A 16,904-nucleotide genomic window follows, 5' to 3' on the forward strand; every position below is an offset into this window, starting at 1 on the left:
TGATAAAAACATCGAAACAATTTGCATAGAATTGTTGCCTTTTGCTGTTTTCAAACTTAAAAAAAAGCATTTAAATATTATTATAATTATTATATATTTTTTTTACCTTACAGCCGCTTACAAGAAAACAGGATGGGATTTAAAAACTTTAAAATACTAAATATATTATATAAAACAATAAAAACAAAACTAAATCATTTATTTATAACAGGGAGTGTTGTTTTCTTAAGGGGTTATATCCACTTGCAAGTCAGAAAATACGCGTTTTTCCGTAATGTTTTTTTTGTTTTTGAGGAGTGATATTATTTTACAAATGAATAAAACTAATGTACACTTATATTTATAGTTTCATTTACTTTAGAAATAAGTGCTTCATTTTGAAAAAGAAGATCCCTCGAAAAAATGTGTAAGGTGGTGAAAAGGTTAGTCTGGTAGATATTATCTCAAATCCCTTACATTAAATGAATACAGGTAGTGATGCAAGAGTGGAAAAATGGCGGCTTCGCATAAAAAAGCCAGCTTTTGAGAATGACAGTTTGAACTTCAGAGCAGCTTAAAATATATACGCGAACCATTCCCTCAGTTTTTGAAATATCGTCTGAAATTTTGTACACGTCCTTTTCTCCCTCAGAGGTTACTCATTTGCACAACTAATATCGGACGACTATAGCGTATAGCTGCCATACAAACTGACCGATCGAACTCATATTAAAGTTGTTTTTAAACTCGTTTAAGCTAAAAAAATGCCCCTGTGAAGGGTATTATAATTTCAGTGCAGCCGACGTTTCTTCGTTAATGCTTTTTCTTGTTTTTGTATTTTTGAAACTCACAAGTGGATATAACCCAATAATTTTATAAGCAAGTCACACATATTAAATAAAGTGAGGAATTATTAAATTCTGGCGTACGTTAAATTTGACTTCAGAAAGAAACCATATACTTGATACGACGAGTATGAAGTGTAAAAATTATTAGGCGCTTAATAAAGAAGATTATAAAAAGAAACAGAACCAAAACTTTTCATACGGTAACCAGAAATTGATTTTGAACAGCCTCTATATTGCCTAAGTAAATTTGTTAACCAGAATTCTTATTTTTCGAGCCATGTGCACGAATCGTTCTAGCAAATGTCAGATAGAAGTCACTAAATTATGTTAATCTTCTCTTCAAAACAATAACATCCTTGAAATCTATAAAAGAACATTAGATGCCAAACAGTGATCAATATTGGATCTTAAGTTTCTGTGGCCAATATTGCAGAGGACTAAATTTAAAAAAACAAATTTTTTCTTCAAAGTTCTTCATCATTTACCTGTCAATAACAGAAAGTCGCACCCTGTATCTATACATATACATGTTTACTTTTACACAATTTCCATATCAATGAAATTACCACCACTATAGCATTACGGCAATCTGATATGGTGATAATGCAAATTTTCATAAATCTTTCGAAAAATATAGTTCGTATTTAAAATTCGAAACAAATTACTCTAATATATGACTCTTGGTAATTATTTCCCGATTATTCTCAATCATGACAGAAATATCTACATGCCACATTTTTGCAACTAATACCTATTCAGCTACTCACATATGGTTTCCAATCCTCATAAAATGTACAAGTCCATTAGCTGGTTGGCGCATAACTAAATGCCGTAGGCACATAATTGCTTGCCAACTTCAGAAGTGTTAGTGGGCAGGGCTTAGCTTCAATATTATTGCTTATGTGACACTTTAGTGTTGGTTATTTAAATACACAAATTATAAAATTTGCATGAAAATTAATAAAAATTAAATAAAAAGTTGTCTGGTCGCAAAATATGCAGAAAGGCATACTTTAGCAATTTTTTCTTGTCGATCTACAAACAGAAGAGTCTTTTTGTAGGTTTAAAAATATATTAGATTTGATTAGTTATTTTAATATGTTAACAACAAGTATAAATAAACAAGTAATAAAGAAAATTATTAAATTTATTTTTCATTTGAAAATGTATGCAAATTTTTTCTTAAAAAATATTGAGCTTCAATTCTGTTTAACGGACTGAGAGTGAAAAATGTCTTTTGTTAGAAATTTGCTTCATATTAAAACACAATGGCAGCACATAGCCGAAATAACTTTTAGTCAGTTAAGTATGGTATGCAGTAGGATTGAGCGATGACTTAGCTCATAAACAAGTTAACAAATGTAGGCCCGAAGAAGCTTTAATAAATTTAATTTTTTACGTAACTGTATGGTAGGCATTTTTAGCTTTATTAGTGTTTAAGTGCAAATGCATTTTGCGTAGTTATCTTTCTCGAAAATCTTTTCGAAAAAAAAAAATTCTTGTAATTGAATTATGATGACACCGAGTGAGTTGGGGTGTGTATGTAGTTTTATATGCGGAAGAAGTGAACTCAATTCGAAGATAATTTTTTTTTGTGTACATATATGTATCTGTATGAGAAGGGTTATCTAGTTATCGATTACAAATATCGGCTTAAACTGCAAAATATAGATCAAATTCCAGTACAAATTTTATCATTATAACTAGATTTTATTGACCTTTACATTTTGTAATTCATATGAAATGCATGCTTTATTATATATTTATAATACCCAATTTTCACATCTACATTTTTTCTTGTATAATGAAACTCTGAAGCGAATAAACTGATTCTTTGCTCTGTTTGCTTCAATTTTTCTAAATAAATCGAAAATCATTAAGTTCTGTTCTAGAAGCTCCCAGTTACGCTTATTCGAGTTGGGATCGGTTACTACTTTCTCTTAGAGAACATTTGCATATAAATTCTTACGAGAATCCGCAGATGTTATAGAAATTGACCAATAAATCTCAAGTTGTTGTATTGAAGACATTTTCATTTGACAAAGTAAATTTGACAAAGATTATAACTAAAAATTGCTACTCTCCCGGGAGAATTTGTTCAGTTCGGCCGAAATCAAGATAAAGATCTTTTTATACCCTTTTTTGCTACAAAAAATGCACCAGTGAAAGGTATTGCAGCTTCAGTACAGCAGGAAAATCTTGACATATTTTTTCGGTCGTCCTCCTGGGGATCAGCTATACAAGGAAATCAAAAATTTTTAAAAATGATTCGGTGATTCGGTACATGTACTTCTGTAATGGCAATTTTTTTTTATCTATACATTAAATAAAATTTCTTTTCAAAGAAAATTTACAAAAAAGTACCTTTTTGCTGATTTGCAAGCAGATATAACCTCTTAACTAAATAAATATTGAGCGGCAAAACAAATCTGATACTTCAAATACCAATTTTATCAAAAACATTATTATCAATAATAAGACTTACAAACAGCAGTTTTGATTAACAATATTTGTTTTGATGCTTCTTCGTTGAGTGTAAAACTGGAAAAGATTTTCTGCAAAATTAAACAATTAATGTTTGGTTTGAAAATTTTGGATAACTCTTTAATTACCTGTCTATTAAATATTATATTATATTTAGAAAAAAAAGAGTCTTAAAATTAACTATAACTACAACACCAAAGTAAATGGCTTATAGTAAAGACTACGGGTCGTATGAGTAACACGTCTATTCGAATTTCAAACGGCACAGAATACCATCAAATATTACTTGCCAGTGGGGAGACAAAAAACGACAATAAGCTAAAATAAATGAAATCAGTTACACAAACATTTCTACATTTAAAGGTGACAAGTTGATTAATTAGCAAATTCTTCAATCATTGAAACCAGCCGTACAAAAATGACATGCCAAATATTTCACAATGCAAAAAAAATTGCATAATTATTATACCAAACAAGCAAATGAACGCCATAATGAATTGTCAGCAGATTTCACTGATTTTAAGTACATTATTTCCGCAACTAAAACCAACAAATTAAAATAACAAACAAATCAACCAACAAAAAAATTTAATGTGTGGGAAGCGCGGTTGCTGAAAAATCGCCGATAATTAATCGAACAAAGCAAATTAAGATGTTTAGTTAACGATGTTAAATTTTCTATTTGTTTTCTCAAATTCTTAACGATTTGTCACGGCTTTGCAAAATGTGCAGCGATTTGTTTCTAGCTGCCTTTTCTATGTTTCAGCCGGCAGCGATTTATGCTGTGTCAATTATGTCGGCGATGAGTCGCATTTATTCGCCAATGACAACGAAAACAATTAAATACGTGCAAATGTATGCGTGCAAGCAAAGGCATAAGCGCAGTTTTAATGGATTCCCACAAGCATCAGCGATGACATCTGTAATTCGCCGACACCAGTTCGCAACCTGTTCGACGTGTTCGGCAATTATTTGTCTGCAATCGGCCTCTACGTTTGCGTCTGCAATGCTCAGGTGATTGGTTCGCCATGGTAATCATTTATTTGTTGGTAGCGGAATTTGTGGACTTAAGGTATTTAGCTAATATGTCAATATTGTTGACCTCTTGGCATTTCACGGAAAATTTATGACTTCTTATTTATTTAAAATTTCGCTTCCCATCACTTTAATTGGTGTGCATTCTTTGGTGACTGCATTATTGTGGATTTATTATTTATATATATTTTTTAATAAATGTGCTGTCTGATTTGAAAAGTAGTTGACATTGAAAAGTACCGCTCTTCGCTTTTGTTACAATTTAATTTATATTGTAACTTTGTGACATTTGCCTTAATATTATTAAATTTTTATACTTTTTTAAATTAGTATTTATAAAATTGGTTCATATAACCTAAAAATTTATCACGCTAAACCTTAGGTTTTAAATCTTTCAAAGGCTTGGAAATCTCAGCGCGCTTAAGAATAGTTATTCATAGCAGAAATAGAAATAAAAGTTTTTACCATGACCTTAGGACTCTATTCGGATTAAAGATATAAAAAAAGTCTTCAACGAACTCGGCTACGAAGCCCGATATGGTGAAAAGCCCGCTTAAATACACTATTATTATTTGAAAGAGAAAAGCCAGGGATTATTAACGTGATCCTTGCTGACAAGGTGCTATTGACCTATAAAAATATAAAATAAAATGTTTAAAGTTACCTTTGGGTCGAAAGTGTAATTATAGTATAATCGATCTTCATTTAATAAATTATCAAATTATTTCCTATCGGACAATAAATTTCTTGACTGAACAACGCTGGGCTACTATCGGTTCATGCGCTGCCGCAAGAGCCAATATCGATCGTAAGAGATCCATCAAGCTCTTTGCTTTTAGTAAGGCTTGGCTCACCCTAGTTGTGGGATTACTGCCGGGTCATTGCGCTATTGGAATCCATAATGTAAGGTGAATTTATTTGATGGTTTCATTCCATCTTAAATGGAGTAATGGACTTAACTTAATAGTTATTTTTAAAAATATTATTTATTTGTTATTATCTTCACCAAAGCTCATTCTAACCATTTGATATTAAATATTATTATTTCAATATTTTATAGGTATAATAACCCTTAGGTGACGAAATGAGAAGTTATTGGAAACAACCCTTTACATTCTAGAAACCTCATGGCACCTGTGTCTTTAATATAATTTTATAGATTTGCTTTACCCTTTTATTTATTTAAAAGTATTTAAGAAAAAGTAGTTTATTAAATTCGCGCAAAATATAATAAACGTCTGCTTAATTTTGACAGCTGTCAGCAGTATTGACAGTTTATGACTTCACATCTTAGTTAAGTCTGTTCAATGCTCTTTCAATATGCTAATATGTTATGTATATGCACCTTTATACAATATTATAAAAATGCATTTACATAAATGCTGAAAGCAAGTCCAAGCTAAGCTTTAGCTTCGTAGTCACTTGTAAGTATGTATATGCATAACCAAGCGGAAACTGTATTACCACTGGCCACACCAAAGGCGTTGCGATGCATCAGAAATATAAGCAATTAAGATGCTAAAATGCGTTACAAGGTCATGCGAAAACCGGCAGACAATAGTACGCTTTGTGAGCGTTCGATTCATATGCAGACAAAAATCAAAGATATTTTAACTTTGTGCGTGCATATATGTATGAACGTATATATTATATATAAATGTGTGAATTTGAAAAGGTAACTTGGATTTGCTATTGATTTAAATGCTTGTTGAATACATTTGATTAATTGTTCAAATTTTCTTATGAATATCTAAACAATGTTCATTAACTGACCACGACAAGGTTGCTGACGAGTGATTCCACACCTCCAACCTAATTTCATTTCGCTTATTTTATTCAAGTTGGACCGTTATTGCGGTACAATATAAAACAATTAAAACTCAACAAACAATCAAATTACAAATAAATTAATGTGTGAAACCGAAAGGTGTTTGTTATTTAAATCACTCGTCATATATTAGCAAGTTTATACAGAAACGTTCATTTCTAAGCAAAGTAGATATATATCATATAACTAATGGAATATACGAAAGTATATATAAAAGATCACATATATGTATATGTGTATAAAGCATTTGGTCGGTTAAAGAAGCACCTTCATTTTTTTCACAAAATTTGCAAATTTCTTAAACTTGTCTACGCGTATTTCAGCAATTACGCCAAAAACGTGCACCCATACCCAACAAAATAGGCATATTTATGAGGCTAGGCGTAACCTTTTGTGCTGCGCGCTTCCTTCGCAACGCATTTTTTTAGCTATAAATAAGTGAACGTCACACAGTCAGTGGTTTTTATAGCGGTTTCACAATATGTCTAATAAATTTCATTAACAAAGTAAATTTGTGTAATATTAAGATGACAAAATAACAACCGTTATAGAGCGTAGATTGTGTAGATTATGAGGTGATTATAGAGATTCGCACACACCACACAACCGGTCTGACATTTCTTTAAAATATGTAAAAATAATAAACTTATATTTAAATAAAATTACGCACGCCAAAAAATGTATGATTATGTGTGACGGATTTCATCTATATTATTTGTGCGAACAAGTGTTGAAGCCCTTAAAAAGTGCAGAACATATATATTATAAATAATTATAAACTTCTTTAGAAACTTTATAATAACGATATTGCATTGCTGGTAAGCCCATTTATGCTATTTTCTCCTCAAATAAATTACGACCCGTAAGTCAAAGTCGTCTCACGTCAGGTAAAGAAGTTTATAAAAAGACATTTTATTCCACATATGTGCTCAAAGGAACTATCGCTATCAGAAAAAAAAATCTCCCACTGGTTGGGAAGGGGAACGAACTCAATCTCTGCGCAGAAAAAGCGCACATTTCTAACCGGTAGGCTCCGCAGCCGATAGAAATTTATTCCCTAAAAATCTAAAGTATTATTACAATTTTTAGTGGTCCGATCTTAACAATAGATTCAGAGATTTTAGCGATGCTTTGGCCAATAATCCATAACAACTTTCGTGAAAATATCTTGTCAAATAGAACGTTTTCTATATAAGGATGTTTTTATGGATATGAGGTTTAAACGAAGGTATAGACCAATTCCACTCTAATTCAGCGCTAAACCACATAGTTTTTAAGAAAACTTGTCCATTTTATTTCGCTAAAATACCACAAATTTTGACCAACCTAAACGGTTAATAGAGAAAGTTACGGGCTGATTGCATACATATTTTAAAACCATTTTATATATAAATAATACTCACTTACCGACATATTATCCATAAAACTTGTTAGAATAACGAAAATCATTATAAGTAGTATATGGGAGTTGGAGGTAGTTTTGTACAAACTAATGAAATGTTCCCAGAGCTTCAATAAGGTAACTCATGGTATGTGAGTACCAATCAGCCGGATGTTCGTAAAAGCTGTTATTAGTTACATGGAAGTAAGTTAATTTTAACCCGATATGATCCATTTTAGGGACTTGTTATGAATAAAACACACTTTTTTCTTTTTCATATACAAGTATGAGGTATAAAGTCACCCGGAAATTCAAAAATCTTTATATTAAGTATATGAGGCTAAGGAAAGTATTAACGGAGTACCGGATTCAATCAATTTTTGACGTACAGACCTACTACTACAAGGAAAGGACCTTCTCTGAATTTCAATTATATATCTCACACATTGATCGATATTTTTGGTAAAAAGTCATCTATATACACACACAATCACAAGTTCGGTACCTAGGGGCTTGAACATGTTCGGCTCGATTTGGACAAGCGGTTTGGAAGTTGTGCACATTAAATCTATTAGAGGGCCAAACCACGCCCACTTTAAAAAAAATTTTAATTGCAGATGCACCTTCCCCAAGTGATTCGTTATACCAAATGACTTGTCTTGTATCTTATTGTGGAGCTTAGTTATGGAAATTTATTGGATTTCGTTTAGTGGCGATTTGTGGTCATGGCAGTGTCTTATTCCGCCTATCTGCACCAACGTTCTTAGGGCGCCCAGAAACATGTGTACCAAGTTTCAGCAAGATATCTCAATTTTTACTCAATTTACAGTTTGCACAGACGGATGGATAGACAGTAACGCGGATTTTAACTCTTCATCCTGATCATTTACATATATCATATATGTATATACATATTATATATATAGGGTCTTGCTATATCTATCTCGTTACGTTTTAGGTAGCAACTTGTTGCAAGAGTATAAAAATATTACCCCCTCAATGCATAGGGTTTGTTAGACTTCAGGAATATGTTCAGTTGTTTGAAATGAGAGTTCTAAAATTCTTGAAATCTTTTTCTATAAATATCTCATTGACAGAACCTTTCGTTTCATTCACGTAATGGCCTCAGTTTTTCTTCTAGCGTGCAATATCATTATATGCATTCAACATGTTCGCAAAGATGCCTAAGATTTCGTCTAGTACTCTGGCTCGTTCATTTAGATTTCTGGTGCAAGAGTAGATTCTTACTTCCTCATCTTATGGACAGCTCTTCTAAATCAGCAAGAACAAAGGAATTTTACATTCCTACTCCGAACAAATTTCTGCTTTTCTTAGGCATTCTGAAAAAGTGCTCTTACCGAGTTTTGGTATGAGTGTTAATATAAAAATATGTGCTTTTTTAATTCTTAGTTGAACAGTAAATCCTTCAACTCCAGCAAAAATCTTTTTGAAAAATATTTATGCGACACATATCACAAATAGATATGTATATATATATACATACATACAAAGGTCATTGCTGATTACTTGAATATTTCTCTTATGATCAAGCCCTCGAATCAAACTTTTAAAACTTGTCACTTTTGAACGCTTTTAATTCCATTCAAGTTAAGGTCTACCAATTACCCTTCTTCTGCAATGCGATATACATATACACATGCTATATCTTCCAATTGCTGCTTCCTTAAATTACATTACGCATTACTTGTAAATATTGAAGTGTCATCGAACAATGCGACCGCTTGCAGCTATACAACAAGCCATTATACTTCATTATACTCTTAAGCGAACGCTCGTGATCTGTATAGCTTATAGCTTGTTTGACCGCTTGTTGGCTACTTGTCGACTGGCCAACACCCCGAGACGGCAATCTGCCGATGCCATCGGCAAGCGTTCGAAGTTAAATTCTTCGTAACTTGACACAACTTAACGCAACTTAACACAACTTCAATTGGATTTGCTTGAGTGCATTTGCACTTACCGCCGCCGGGCATTTACGTTCCAGTCGAGCTCTACTTCGAAGCCAATGCTGATGCGCTGAAGTTATAATTTCTCACTTGATTATGTATTTTCTGCCCTTGTAACATATTTCGTCATACAAGTAGCTGAAAGCTGGTTTTGGTATCACCACTGACTAATGATTGGTGTGTGAGGTTTGATTTAATTTTATTGCAGTCTCTAAAACAATTAGTTTCTTATTTGTTCCGTGGGTATTGTTTTAATTATTACACTGAATGGCAAAACAGCTTTTTAATTAATTTCAATATTATTCTTTGTGCTTCTGAATGTTTATGCAATTAAACAAGTGTCAGGAGATTGCTATCCACACATCTTCCATTACTTTGCTGTTCCACTTGTTGTGAAAAAAACGCCCGTTTAATGAATGCAATAGATTCCTAAATTACGGAGGAATATTTCTTCCTTATTTATTGTTTAATATTGATAACCTTCCTGTCTAAGCCTAACTTAATGCAATGTTTTTTATGTCCATATGTCAGATAGTTCGTGTTTGGTAGATGTTTGTTTCCGAAAAAAATTTTAGAAAAATTTATCTCGGCGATTTTTACCACGAAAAAAAAATTAACTACGAATTTGCTAGAAATTTTGCGCTTCTAATCAGCTTAATTAAAAATGTTGCAGAAATATTTTGGCGGTCTACTTAATTACGAACACAGGTGTTAGAGTGGCGAAGAGCATTCAGCCTAGTTCGCGAAGTCATCGAAAACTTGACTCATGCGAGTTGTCCTTTCACTTGTGTTAATTATGATAAAATCGAAAAAGTAAAAGCAACAAATTTGGGATAATGTTTTGGGAGTGAAGCCAGTCAATATTATAATCATACCAAAAGAATTTAATCTTTCGAAAAAAGCCTCCAGTAGAGGTCGAAGAAGAGATGCCTGACAACATAGCAGAGAACCTCAAATCCATCAAACTCATCATTACTGGTGACGAGACGTGGGTTTATGAATATGACATCGGAACTACATTAACGTTTTTTCTTGTTTTTCTTTCTTTTTACTTACGTTGTAGCACAAGAGATCTCAACCTGTCCTAACCAAACTCTTCAGTTCAAGTTTATGGGTATATCAACAACAAATATTTATAAATAATAAGGATGCTCACTGAAACTAAATGTATTAGTTGGTGAAGTATATACCATTACACCATTTAATTAAGCAGGAATTTATTATTGTACAATATTCGATAAGTAACGGAAAACATGTTTCGGTGACGCAAAAGCAAACATACATAAAATATTATTGTTTTAAAAACATATTAATAAAGATGGTCAACATAGACTAAGCTTGCGTACAACCGGTTTGATGCAGCTCATCGTAAACAATATTCGTGGTGTTTTATTTTTGTTGTTTACTTTTCTTGTTATTTCGTTTGGTTTTATTTTGCTTTTTATTGAATTTTCTCTTTGCTCTTTTCTCGATACCTCACATTTTATGCAATTTGATTTTCGTTGTGTTCAGATGTGCGTGCGTTTTTATGATTTTTGTTTGTTTTTCACATTTTCTTTTTCCTTGTTTTCATTCGAATGCGTCGGCTTTTTCAAGTTCATCACAAATGTTGCAAAATGACCACGAGCGCTTTAGAAAAACAAATACGAAAAAGCAGGCGATTTGTTGATTTGTTGTAGCTGCCTAGGCCGATTCATTGATGGCAGGCAGCTGCTTGGTGGAGACGCAGTTGGTTAGCGCCCGTTCGCCTGTTGTCAACTGGTTCCAGTCGGTTGTCTTGCAATTTATTGCCACCAATGTCGCCTGCACACACGCACACACTATGTGGCTAAGCATAAGTGGCAAAGAAAAACGTGCCAGCCCGGGTAGTCAGTTGCGACGTAGAGGAAGTGATGGTTGCCTATTTTTTCCTTTACATGCTACTTTTATAATTTCTAATGGCAACAAATATATGTACGTGTGGAGGCAAATGTGTATGTGTGTAGGCAAATGTGTATGTGTTTGTACAAATTAGTTATGCTGGTTATGATTATTAGGGTGCGTAAGCTTTTTCTAATGACTTCGTTTATTAAATTGTTATTGGCAATATTATTATTATTAGGTTAGACTATATAAACTTTTTGCGTCATGTGACCTATGGCTCTTGTACGGCTATATGGGAGACGGAAAATAATATTCTATATTTTATACCTGGTTTGGGAATTATTATAAAAATTTGAATGGGGTTACAGTAAGAAAAAAACAAAGAATCAAATAACACATTTTGAAATCATCTTATCCATATCCTAATTTTAAACGTGTCAGTGCTAGACTTTTAAAAAAAAAACTTAAATCAAATGACGTCGAAAGAGTCCAAAATCTAGCGAATAGCGCTCCGAAAATGTGTCGAAACCGAAAAAATCTAAAGTCGCTGCAGGCATTGAAGCTATCTTAGCCGAGGCTTATAAGAAGTGTAGAAGATATTGGACTATGATTATGTGTTTATTGGCCGAGAAGCCTATTTCGAAGCCAATAATAAAGATGTGTATTAAAATTTGTTCAAATTTAGTTTGTTTCCTATGGGTCCGGGTTAAATTTGACCTGATGGTATATGCATATTCGCACAGCTCGTTCTATAAAATCTGATACTCGATTTCTTTATTTGTCTAAAAATTACTATTTATTTGTTAAAAAGTAAATTCAATTTTTACAGAAGATGCCACGCCCATTTTTACTATAAACTCCATTCATCTTTAAGGATACTGGATTTATAACGTATAGTTTTGAACTAAATTTTGTGTTTTTTGACAAACTTTTCGAAATATGCATAAAAAGCAGCACAATTTTTATAGAAAACTGTTTATACTGAAATTATTTTACGCCTCTGGACATCCTTTGATGTAAATTAAACATTTCATGTAATATTAAATGCAACATTATTTACTCTACACATATGTACATATGTATATGAAGTATGAATGTTTATTATTCAGTATTACTTTGCCTCTTTTCCATACTTATTGACTTCTTCAATGGTCACCGAATGAATTGGCACGCCGAGCACAGCCACAGGCCAATCAACAGTTCCGCCAATTATCAGCACCGGCAATGCGTCGCGCAATAATAGCAGCAGCAACAATGTAAAACACCTTCCTGTCTATCATCCATTGTCCATATTTTGCATTTCTCAACAGCCGCCGTTATCTATGTATATAGGAGGTAGGCCGCAAACAATTCGCTATTCAATTACTTTGCATTAGGCATTTGCGCCTCATAACCCAACATACACTTGTAAACATGGTAATAATGTATACCTGGTCAGTTATATATATTTGCTAATAATATACTCTGTATACTTTTAATTTATTTTCTTTTGATCGCTACTTTTATTGTTTTCCATGATGTCAGCGCATTTTCCGTGCGAAATTGACTTGTCAAGCGACTAAAAGACATCAACAACAAGCGATCTAGTGTAACAGATCTTAAATATGTGCATATGTATATACGATATATCGATGATAAACAACAAACAATTAAAAGCTAACATTTATTTGTGCAGCTTCTCTTTTCGCTGTACGTGTTGTTGTTACAACGACAGATGAGCTGTGCTCTGCTCTGCTTTTGTAATGTTGTCGCTGCCGTAGAAGCATAAAAATTCTATTACGTAATCATTCACCAGCAGAAAATTCCAAAGGACAAGCAATTAGCCTGAATTAAAAGAGATCCCGTTATAAGCGAAACCGCCAAAGAAATACCTATAAAATGGGCAAGGATATATGTATGTATATATGTATAAGCATGACTTTCTAATCACCCCACTTTTTCATTTCAAAAACTCAATAGATGTATTCGTTTTCTAGACTTACCTATGAGCTTCGCCTTGTAGCATTTCCGGCTATGGTATATCTAATTCGAGTATCATATGCCTATTCGTTAGATAGCAAACATATTCGTGGATAGATCTAAAGTGGAGAGAAAAACAACAGCGACTAACAAGCAAGGAAGGACTAAGTTTGGGTGGATCAGAACCTTTCATACTCTTGCAATTTGCAAAGATCAAGCAAAGAATATACCCTCAGGTTTGAGGACTTTATATTAAAAATGTTGCGAAACAATTCAACATTCATTATTTGACGAAATCGTCAGTGGATTACAATCAAATTTGTATTTTATTAAGCTATATTATAGGTCATTTATAAGGGTTGGACAAAAGTGTAGACTACTTTCATTCACATTCCCACACAATTTTTAAGACAACATTTTCATTTAATTTCAATAAGTATCACACATTTTGTCAGGTGTAAAGTCGGAAATTAATACACAGGCTATATTGGAGACAGAAAGGGGTGTGCTAACTGAGTTAGTTTTGACATTGCTGAAGTATACTTGAGATCATATTTTCTAGCAATTTTATAATTATTGTATATAACTCACATATTGAACGACATGTTCGGCATAAGGTGTTTTAAAATAACGAAAATCTATATGCGTTATGAAGTAAACCGGAAGTTCGCAAGTTTTTCGATAAGTTGCAATAATATAATATATAACACAGACTGACCGTTATTTTCAATAAAAAGTTAGCACCAGGCACTGGGGTCCCCATATTCCGTAACTGGGGCTTGAAAAGTTATGGTCCCATTTTGACAATTTTAAAACTTAGGATGGTATATCTCAAAAGCACTACTTGTGCAAAGTCTTGTCCTAATATATTATTTGGTGCTTGATTTGTATACTGGAAAGTGAAAGGATCATACGAAATTTAAAATTGTGCTAGATGGGAAGTAGGCGTGGTTGTAGTCCGATTGTGCTCATTTTCTCACTGTGAATTGGAATTGTTAAAATTATTTACTGTAACAAGTTTTGTTCAAATTGAACAAGTAGTTTCGAAGATATATGATTTCGCCTAAATGTCGGCGGTGTCACGACAATCGTCCAATCTTGGCATCGGTTCCTTTAATGCGCCCTTGTGCTATCCCGGATATAAAATTTAATGTCTCTGACTCATTTAGTATTTGTTTTATCGCACTTTTAGTAGTTTTTAACAAAACCGTTTAATAGGGAGTGGGTGGGACTGTTATCCGATTTCATCCATTTTCACACTGTTGAAGGAAGTATCAAAAATACTTATTTTGCGCAATTTGTGGTTATATAGCTTCAATGGCTTAGAAGAAATATACATTTAACTTATTAGAAGGCGGGGCCATGCCCACTTTCGTAAACTGTTTTAACCACAAATGCCCACAACTTGAGAGAGGACTTCCAATTCTTCGAACAAAAAATGCTCTCAACGGCTCTTCGTTAACTTTCGCTGAGTTCTTGACTTCCTTCAAGATGAATGATTTCTGAATTGCCAATTGCGCTACACAGTTTTTCTACTCTCCCTTAACGGATTTCTAACCAACTGCGTATCTCTCCTGCACTGATTAAGCAAAATTTCAATTATTGTGGTTCAACTAAAGTTAATTTCTTGGAAGTTCGAAAATCAGTTAACAAGGTGGTATTAGCTATTATTTGGGATACAGTTAGCACCTTGCACGTTGGGTTTAGGAAACTTTTTTGAAAAGTAGTAAAATATATTTTAGATCTGCGTTGTCTCTGGCCTTGAACTGCTGCGCTTCACGTAAGTTTGTTGAGCGCTCATGAACCACAATTTCTGCGCGATTGCAAGATATTGTTGGAGTAAGTCGAAAGGACTACTTACTCTCAACACAGTTCATCTTGTTCGATGAGTTTAAAAATTCCTAACCTCTAACTGACGAAGTGCCTTGAAGAAGGCGAGGTAGAATTATCTCAGCCCTGAACTGTCCATTTTTCGCAATATTACAATAGAAATACCATGGATGCCATACCTTCAATCATTCAGAGAATTTAGTGGCTGGAATCAAAACTCAATTTGTATTCCACTCAAAGCACTTGGTAATATATGAGGTTCCTAATCTATATGTGAAGGTTGTTTTGACATTACAAAGTATCGATCTACAATTGTCCAAGAAGAGAGTGATCAGCCTCAGTATTAAACCTATGAAAATTACCTTCTTCTGCATCTGAAGTCCATGGATATTTGTTTCTATTTTTTTATTTATCTTTACTTCTTTGTGTTTGCTGCATTCCTCGCACTAAAGTGACTAGCGGATTTGCATGAATGCACATACACTCATATATCTAGATATGTTTGGGTATGAGCATAGCAGCATGCATACTTGTAACTGCAAATATGTCTGATATTGGAATATGTACGAGTATAAACTCCAAGTATGCACTAAATAAAGTTTTGAAGAGCTAAACTAGTTTTTCAAGTAAATTTCCACGTGAATCTATTGCAAGCGCTGGCGCATAATGTATGCAAGTGGAACGTGTTCTTTTTAGAAAAAACAAAAAAAACCAAAATCGTTCAATATTGCAGTTGAATTGACGTACTTGTATGTACAAGTATGGCTGTGTGTATGGGTGTCACAATATCAACCGCATATTTCAATGATTTGCTAATTTCTATTAGTTTATGAAATAATTAAATCAGTCATAACAGCTTAGCGTTACATATGCGGGTCTTACACACACATATGTACATATAAGCCTCAATCATAACTGTTAAATCACACACGCCGTCTGCTGTGCTAAACAAGCTGCTTACGTAAGACATGCAAATATGTCACTCAAAAGCGGTGAAATTATCGCAGAACTGGAATGAATTCAAAATTAATTGGTTTTTTTTTTGCCTTCTTTATTTTTGAGATTATTTGCTTGGCGAATAGAACGTGTTGGAGCGCACTCATTTGCCGCAAAGCGAACGTCAAGTGGCATATCCGGGCGTGTCGCTCTATCATCAATGCCACAAAGCGTATGATTTGGCCTGCTTCTCGCTAAAATTCGTCTATTTTTGTGTCATTGCGCACAAAATACAGCACATATGCATGTATGTAGTATGCAGATATGTATGTTTGTATTGAATCAAGAGAATTTGATTTAATTTGATTATTTCGATGCGTGGCACATTTCCTCGAGGTGGCCTGAATTCTAAGTCAAATAACATCCAGCATATTAAGTATTCAGAGCAAGGCATTCTTGATTAGGAAGAAATACTAGTATACACTTGCACAAACAGCAGTATAAATGAAGTCGTTATATTCCACAAATTTGCAATTTGCTAATTTTAGTATTAGGAACTTGCTTTTATAACACATTGAATAAAAAATTCGTATATTTATGTTTGAAGAGAGTTAAAAATGTCTTTAAGACTTAGGAGTAATTATCATAAACCTCTATAACAGTCTGTAAAATATTTATATCATATCAGAAATTTTTTTTAAATTTTATGATTTTTTCTAATTTTTTTTTTACATTTCCAAAGCAGCTGATTCTTAAATCACCCATTTAAGGGGTTACATTCATTTGCACATCAA

The 16,904-nt window shown here is 33.2% G+C and overlaps 1 protein-coding gene across 8 annotated transcripts in view; it reads right to left on the reverse strand.

Moving 5' to 3' along the window:
- The window catches only part of ckd (cracked), a 60,545-nt gene that overhangs the window by 4,517 nt on the left and 39,124 nt on the right, over positions 1 to 16,904 (reverse strand). The window contains exon 1 of one of the 8 annotated variants that reach the window (XM_036372426.2): positions 3,313 to 3,330. The exons of the other annotated variants lie outside the window; for them this stretch is intronic. The gene's annotated coding sequence lies outside the window, so the exon portion shown is untranslated. Of the gene's footprint in view, positions 1 to 3,312; positions 3,331 to 16,904 lie in introns of those variants that run through there. 8 annotated transcript variants of the gene reach the window in all.

Source organism: Bactrocera oleae, chromosome 6, assembly GCF_042242935.1.
Source record: "Bactrocera oleae isolate idBacOlea1 chromosome 6, idBacOlea1, whole genome shotgun sequence".
Taxonomy (NCBI): Eukaryota; Metazoa; Arthropoda; class Insecta; order Diptera; family Tephritidae; genus Bactrocera; species Bactrocera oleae.